The sequence below is a fragment of the Danio aesculapii genome, chromosome 13 (assembly GCF_903798145.1).
Source record: "Danio aesculapii chromosome 13, fDanAes4.1, whole genome shotgun sequence".
NCBI lineage: Eukaryota > Metazoa > Chordata > Actinopteri > Cypriniformes > Danionidae > Danio > Danio aesculapii.
The window spans coordinates 44,312,237-44,320,217 of NC_079447.1; the positions used below are offsets into that span (position 1 = coordinate 44,312,237).

Consider the following 7,981-nt stretch of genomic DNA (forward strand, 5'->3'; position numbering starts at 1 on the left):
AATTTAAAACTGCTTTTATTCTAGCCAAAATAAAACAATAAGAGTTTCTCAAGAAGAAAAAATATTATAGTAAATACTGTGAAAATTCCTTGCTCTGTTAACATCATTTGGGAAATATTTAAAAAAAACAAAAATTCACAGGAGGGCTAGTTTTTGACTTCAACTGATAATCATTTTGAATAATCGTGATTATAGTAATAATAATTAATGAATAAATAAAAACAATAATAATGACCAAATAATGACCAAAATAATCATGATTATAATTTTTCCCATAATCGAGCAGCCCTAATCAATTGTAATGAACATGAAACACCAATTTGTGGAATTATTTAAAAATAAACCATTTTCCCCAGTTAACTTGAGTAACAAAACATTCATTTGATTCTATTACGTTGATGTAATTTATACAATGTTATAGATGCATCTTTAAATGTATGCATTTTTTGAGTAATTCTTTTAAGGAATTGACCCAAATACCTCAAAAGTACTATTACTATTTTGTAATCAAATTACAGGATTTTATTATTGCACTAAAATCAATACATCATTACTGAAATTCATGTTAGTGTAAAATATCTATGGTAGGAGGAACATATATGCCCTACTGAAACAAGAATATTTGGGCAGTTGTAGAAATACAACATTAAGTAGCAGTACACAATGGCCATGTAATGTTATGAGTGTTGCTGAATTAACTTTATCCAATTATAATTCACATCTTTCTGCAATTTCACACCACAGAGAATGTGAAGCGTGTTTATGCGAGTATGTCTCTCCTGGCCTCAGCAGAGCATCTGGAAAATGGGGCTGAGGAAAGAGAGAGAACTATTAATTCCTTTGTTTAAAATGGACTAAAGCAAAATTATTACATGCAGATAAACATGTACACAAATATGGTCTGTATACAATATATAGTGTACTATACGGAACTGTTCAAAAGAGTGGAATGATGTTTGTTTAAAGGAATCGTTTTCCCAAAACTAAAAATTATTTACTCGCACTATCCTTCACTTGTCACAAACCTATTTGAGTCTCTTTTGATTATATTAGAAGTTACTTTGAATAATCTTGTAAAGCTGTCTGATTGACCTCATAGTATTCATTTTTTCCTATTATGGGTGCCAATGGTTGCTGGTTTTTAACATTATTTGAAATATCTTTGCATTCAATAATAAAAAAATCTGAAGCAGTTGAAGGTGTATAAATTAGTGAGTACATTTTTTGGGGTCAATTACCTCGTTAAATATGATGCCACATTTTTACAGTATGAACAAAAAAAGCTGCTATACTGTGAAATAATTTCAAGGCCATTTTTTATCCATTTTAATATTTTGAAACATGATTCCTATTCCAGACTTCAGTGCCACACAATTCCTGTGAAATCACCATAGAATGCTGATTTGGTGCTCAAAAAATATGTATTATCTTTGTTGAAAACTAATGTTTTGTTGTACACTGTAAACAATTATTGCTTTTTAGTTGAATCAAAGGAACTTTTAAGTCATCTCAACTTGCATCAGTCAAAACCGACTACAAATATTAATTTTAGGTAACTAATAAAAAAATTTTGAAACATGATCAACTCAATATTATTTAAAGTAACAAAACATTTGTTTTCGTGACATTTTGTCATATATTTAGTGTAACTAATCATTTCTTTCAGGATAATTTAATGCAATCTTTCTTTTTTTACATTATAAATGTTGTACGGTTGATGCATCATTACTAAATTAAAGTATTAAATATAAAACCTTATTAACGTCACACTTTACATACATCCAGTGATACCACTTTTATTAGATTACCTGGTTAACAGCATCATGCAATTTTGGGTCTCTAAACAGAAGGCACTGTGCTTGGAGTAAGCAGCTCCACCTTTGCCTTCACCGACCCATCCAGAAAGTTGGAGGTGTAGAACTGAACCCCAGGCTGCGTAGTGCTCACCTCCAGAACACGACCAGTTCCAGGATGCACCACATCTTCAGAGACCAACATGTGCAGTAAGAAACATACCAGCAGATTTACAAAACAGGTGACTGTCAGGTCCCTTAAAAGTGTGCATTGAGTGGAAAGTTATGTGGGTGACAAAGTTATGTGCTGGGCACTTTCTAAATTTCAACAACAGCTGATAGCTACATCTAAAATGGATAACATAATGGTGCAAATACAATTAGCTGACTAACACAAACAACAATAGTAAGTTGACGCACTAAATCAGGAGCTCAGACCACTCTGGCCAAACACCAGATAAGAAAAAAAATTTCTAAAGATGAAGCAAGGCCTCAGGGTATTGAATTTTCGTTTTTGGTGAATTAAAACTTTTAAGGGCTATGAAGAGTAATCACATGACAAATTAAATTTTGCTTACCGGGCACATTTCGCTCCAGTTGAGGTTCACCGGGTAAATACAAACAGAAGTTGTGATCAAAGCCTGGACCAGACAGTTCTTTCAGTCTAGACCCAAGGATGACAGGTTTCCTTAGGTCAAAACGGGGTCTTCTCACAGGTTTAACCTCTCCTGTACATAATAATGCTAAATTGCATTTGACAGTTTCTGACATGGAGTGATTAAAGAGTATAATAAAACAAAGTGATGTAAATACCTTGGGTATCACTGTATCATCACAGGGAGGTAGGACTCGGACTGAGATGGTCACCTCATGGTCATAAATATCAGGGGTTCCCTGCAGAGAGTTTTAATGAAAGCATTTGATGACAGAATCACATGTTTGTTCATTTAAGGTGTGTTAAAAAAACCTTGAAGAACTGACTGTTCAATTATTTTCATATTTAACCATTCATGAATTAGAAAAATCTTTGATATTTACATATACATTTCGGCAGGTGAAAGGCAATGGGAGATTTCATAGCTCAAAGTAACTCATTTGAAATGATTAGGTTTTGCTGCACCTCCACACCATCTCTCCCACACACATAAACTATATGTTTAACAATGTGGCTAAGTGACTGAATAGTAATGCATATGTTGGTTTTTATACATGATGCAGTTGCAAAGAAATGTATTAAAAGATTTGCCAGCGGCAAGAGAATTGGTCCTTGTATGAAAACATTGTGGTTTATAAATTTATTTAATCTGATTCTGAGCTCTTAAACGTATATTTAAACATATTTTAAAATTTTGTGTTAAACTTGGTTAGCTTGATTAAACGGCACTATACAGACAAACACACAAAACAAACATGATGTAATTACTTAAACTCAGGCCCGGATTGGCTAATTGGGAGGACCGGGAGAATTCCCAGTGGGCCGGTCCGTTTATTGGTCGCGAGGGCTGGAGTCCCTAGCTGCTTGCACTCTCAACATTCACACTTTTTCCATTTATTTATTTATTTGACCATAGTCTCACTCTTTTTAATCATTATTTTGCCGCAGCTCTCCGCTCTTTTATTTATTTTCTCGCAGCCCCGTGAGACAAAATGCAGCCTCCAGGTTAATGATGATGTAACTATCATTCAACCCCAAACAGCGGCACCTTGGTGTATATAAGAATTCGAATATATTAATGAATATTACACCGCTTAATGCAAATCAGATGATTCACTACATTAATAAATCTGACATAATTTAATCAGAATCTAAAAAGGGGACAAAAAGATTAAGCCATCAATAGAAAGTAATACTGTGGTTGAAAGAGTCTTGCAGATGACTTTTTGCAATACTTTTTCTTCCACACGCACTGACAACAGTGCCATTGTGGTCCAGTGTCAGCACGTTACGTTACACTGACGCCGGCCGGAGTTCGCACCTCGCCTGAGTAATTTATTTTTTGTTGTTTTCTTCACTTTTAGTGTTAAGACATGTATCACTGTTTGGGTTACTTATGTAGGTGTTTGTGTGACCACCGTTACAAAGGACTGGATATCCTATAAAGAATTTTGCACAGAATATATATTCAGATATTGCAGGAAAGGACATTGTGATGTTTTAAAGAATAATGTTGGAGATTTAGCTACCCTTTAATGTTCTCATATTATGAAAAACATTTGAAGTTCTAAAGCAGCTGTGTCCTTGAAAAGTCGTGATAGTGTCATTAGAAACTGAATTGGTAATGACCTTATTTTAATTTAGTCAGTCGTGAACTGAGGTGAGCTGGTCTAAGGCTTAAAACTCCAAGCTGAAAAGAGTCCCACCCGGCCCTGCTTAAGCTTATGATAAATTCAAGTGTCTACTTTTGCTACTTGTCTATGATTAAAGTAAAATTTAAGACAAACCAACTGTCTCTTGAGTTATGTAATCATTTATTTATTATTTTATGTATTTATTGTTTCATTAAATAGTTATTTTGTGACTTTCTGACCTGAATAGTTATTAAACTAAGCAGTGCAGATGATTTTAAATGTGTCAGTCTAAAAATAATTATATAGATAATATAAACAGAGTTATAACTCATTATGAAGCATGGGGATTTAAGACAGTGTTATCGAAAGTTTTTAAAACCTTTCACTCTACCTGTCCAGCCAGGTTGAAAGTAAGAATGGTTGGTGAGGTTGATTGGTGTGGTGTGGTCAGTCTGTGCATGGTACAGCACGCTCAGTGTGCTCTTCTCTAGTGTGTAGGTGACAGAAACCTTCAGGTTTCCAGGATAGCCTTCTCACCATCTGGACTACTGTGACTCAGTTTCACTCCATTATTCACGGCCTCTGTGCTCCACACAGCCTACAACACACACATTCTCTTAATCTGCAAGAATATGCGTAAATTATGTTGGACCAAAGATGGTTTTCAGTCAGGTTGATACAATCTTTTGTTTGTTTACCTTGTCAAAACCCTTCAGTCCTCCATGGAGAGCATTGGGTCCATTGTTATAGCTAGTTTATATTCTTTCTCATTGATCACAAAATGGCCCTTGCAATGCGGTTTGCAACCCGGCCTACAACAGCTCCAAAGTAGCGAGGATTGGAGAAATAAACCTAGCTTGGGGAAAAAAAAGGAAATTAATAATTATTTTTATTCATAAAGTTAGAACTGGAAATACATCAGCCAGGAAAATCATCTCTTTAGTTGATCACAGCATGATGTGTTTGACTTACAGCCCCTCGTTGTCCACAAAAAATATCCAAAGGCCCAAATTAACTTTGACATTTCCATTATTTAAAGAACTACATTTTCTTTAGGTTTCCCCGATTTTTAACCAATTAATTACCTGACCTTTCTTGATTGAATTGTTTACTTAGTGAGGAATATTACAAATATTTTAACTTTCAATTTCTACTCAATCATTTCAGATCTTGGCTTTCATTACAAGATTTCCTAATTATATGTTATTTGAACATTTAACAATCACATTTAAAGACAAATTTAATTGTTTTATCTTGATTTTCAGACGTTTCAATAATTGTGAAGCTTGCTTTTCTGTAAATTGCTTTAGGTGATTCTGAGTACCAACTGGATGTTTGCTATGATACCAGTAGTTAGCATCCCAGCACCCTGGTTTAAAACAAACAAAAATAAAAAACAAACACAAACAAAACAAAACACTGGATTAGAGAATCTTAGTTTCCCTTCTGATTGTTTCAAAGTCTCCAATCTAAGATTTTAATAAAGTGTTCAGGTAATTCAGTCAATTGTTGGCCTTTTTAAGAATTTATCATTTGCTAAATTTTTTTATATACTTTTATAATAATGTTGATGTGTGACTGACTACACATCAAACCATACAGAGTAACTTGGAGATTTTTTTCAAATTAACATTATGATTACCATATTTGTAAAAATATCTTTGGATAGCCACATAGTATAATTGAAGTAACTTAAAATAAGACGTTTTTTTAGATCGTGTATTTATATATATATCTATATATATATATATATTATATATATATATATAATATATATATATATATATTATATTATTGTACATATATTAATATTTTATTGTACATATATTAATATTTTATTACTTACAAGTTCTCGTCAAAAACAAATAATAAAATTGTTCTCCAATTAATCGAAGGAATGTTTAGAGACTAGCTGAGATATTAATTAGAGAAACATTACTTATTTACTTTTATTTTTCCTGTGAAGACATGTGACCGGAACATAGAGAAACTAACTAGTCAAATAATCATTACAACTGTCTCTATCAGCACATCAGTCGAAAACACCTGCCATTCACAGTACCAAAGGCTTCCTGACTTTTATTTCCATGCACTGAACTGCAGAACTTGCCTTCTACATCATCGAATCCCAACACTATATCCGCACTTTGACCGCTGCGATCTGCTGTTTTGATGGACTTTATCACGCAGCCCAGAGAAATGATCTCCACACTGATACTCGCTGACCGCAGGATCCATCTCTCCACTGGACCCAGAGCAGTGCCGACTTCTCTTACGCACTTCGGTCATTATAAACCAAGCTGTTGGCTCTAAACAGGTGTACAGACAACTGTTTGCAAGAGAAGTTACAGCACTGCTGACTACACTAAACAGAGTTAATAAACTACAAAGTACCGCCCACTCTTTCAAAATCTCTCTTCTGCCACAGAGGAAGAGTTCGTTGTGTCGTACTGCCACCGTCTGGATTGGGAGAGCAATTGCGCGTGTATAAATAGCCATGGTATTTTGTGTCGCTTAACTAAACCCTAAACTTTAATGTTGCAATAACTTAAAATCATAAAAATATGCACATGGCTAAAACAAACATTAGAAAACAGCTCTACACACAGACACACTTAAAACTAATGCGATGCAGTTACAATTACTTAGGTTTCTGATAAGTTCTATTCTAAATTTACAACACTAGTATCAAAAACAACAAACCAAATCCAATGTCCTAGACAAATATTTACATATATATGTCACACATTTTGTGACATTCTGACCTGGATAGCTCTAAAAATAATTGCAGATAGATTTTAAATGTGTCAGTCTAAAAATAGAAAGTCCTGGATATGCTGTGCTCCTCTTCTGCTTTCCAGTAATTTATCTTCACTGAGACAAATTACAATTGATATTAGATTTCAAAAGTCTGAGATGACTAATGAAAATGCTTGAAAAAAAAAGTATATATATATATATATATATATATATATATAGATATATATATAGTGCTCAGCATATATAAGTACACCCCTCACAAATCTGTATTTTAATTGATATTTTAATAGGAAGCTATACTATATTATATTTGTGCACATACATTAGATTAGTCAGTACTGAAGCCAAATCTGGAGTTTATCTAACAAAAAACATACAATAAACGGTCCAAAAACAGTACACCCAAATTTATGTTATATATTAATAAATATGTTAAATACAATTGTCAAAAGAGGGAAAAAAAAATTGTTTTTTTTGGAAAAAATTTTGTTGAAATTTTGTAGGTTGTAATATAATATTATATATATATATATATATATAATATATATATATATATATATATAATATATATATATATACTATATTATATATATATATATCTATATATATTTTCTTTGCAGTATTTGCTTGATTTAAGAATTTAATTGTATTATCTTTCAATTTCTAATTGTTTGGTGACTAAAATATTATTTTAATAAATATATCTGTTTAATAAATCTGTTTTGTTTAAATTCACCAAAATACATTGCCTATATTCACTGAGAATAGATGAGAAATGTACTCCATTATATTGAGCACTGTGTATATACAGTTAATTTCAGAATTATTAGCACCTCTTTGTTTTATTTTTTAGATATTTCCCAATAGGGGGTGCTAATAAATCAGGGGGGCTAATAATTATGGCTTAAAAAAAAGATAATAATAATTATATATATATATATATATTAGATATATTATATATAGATATATATATATATATATATATATTATATATATATTATATATATATATATATATTATGTATGTGGAATATTCACCCGCATGTTTCCTTTAAAAAGCTTGATTTGAGGAAATCACCTCATCTCTAAGTCGCATTATCAGTGTCACAATAGTTATTTCATTCATCATAGATGCAGACA

The 7,981-nt window shown here is 32.3% G+C and overlaps 1 pseudogene; it reads right to left on the bottom strand.

Annotated features, from left to right (window-relative positions):
- Positions 1 to 379: 379 nt before the first annotated feature.
- LOC130239327 (galactose mutarotase-like) lies at positions 380 to 6,581 on the bottom strand (annotated as a pseudogene).
- Between the last annotated feature and the right edge of the window lie 1,400 nt (positions 6,582 to 7,981).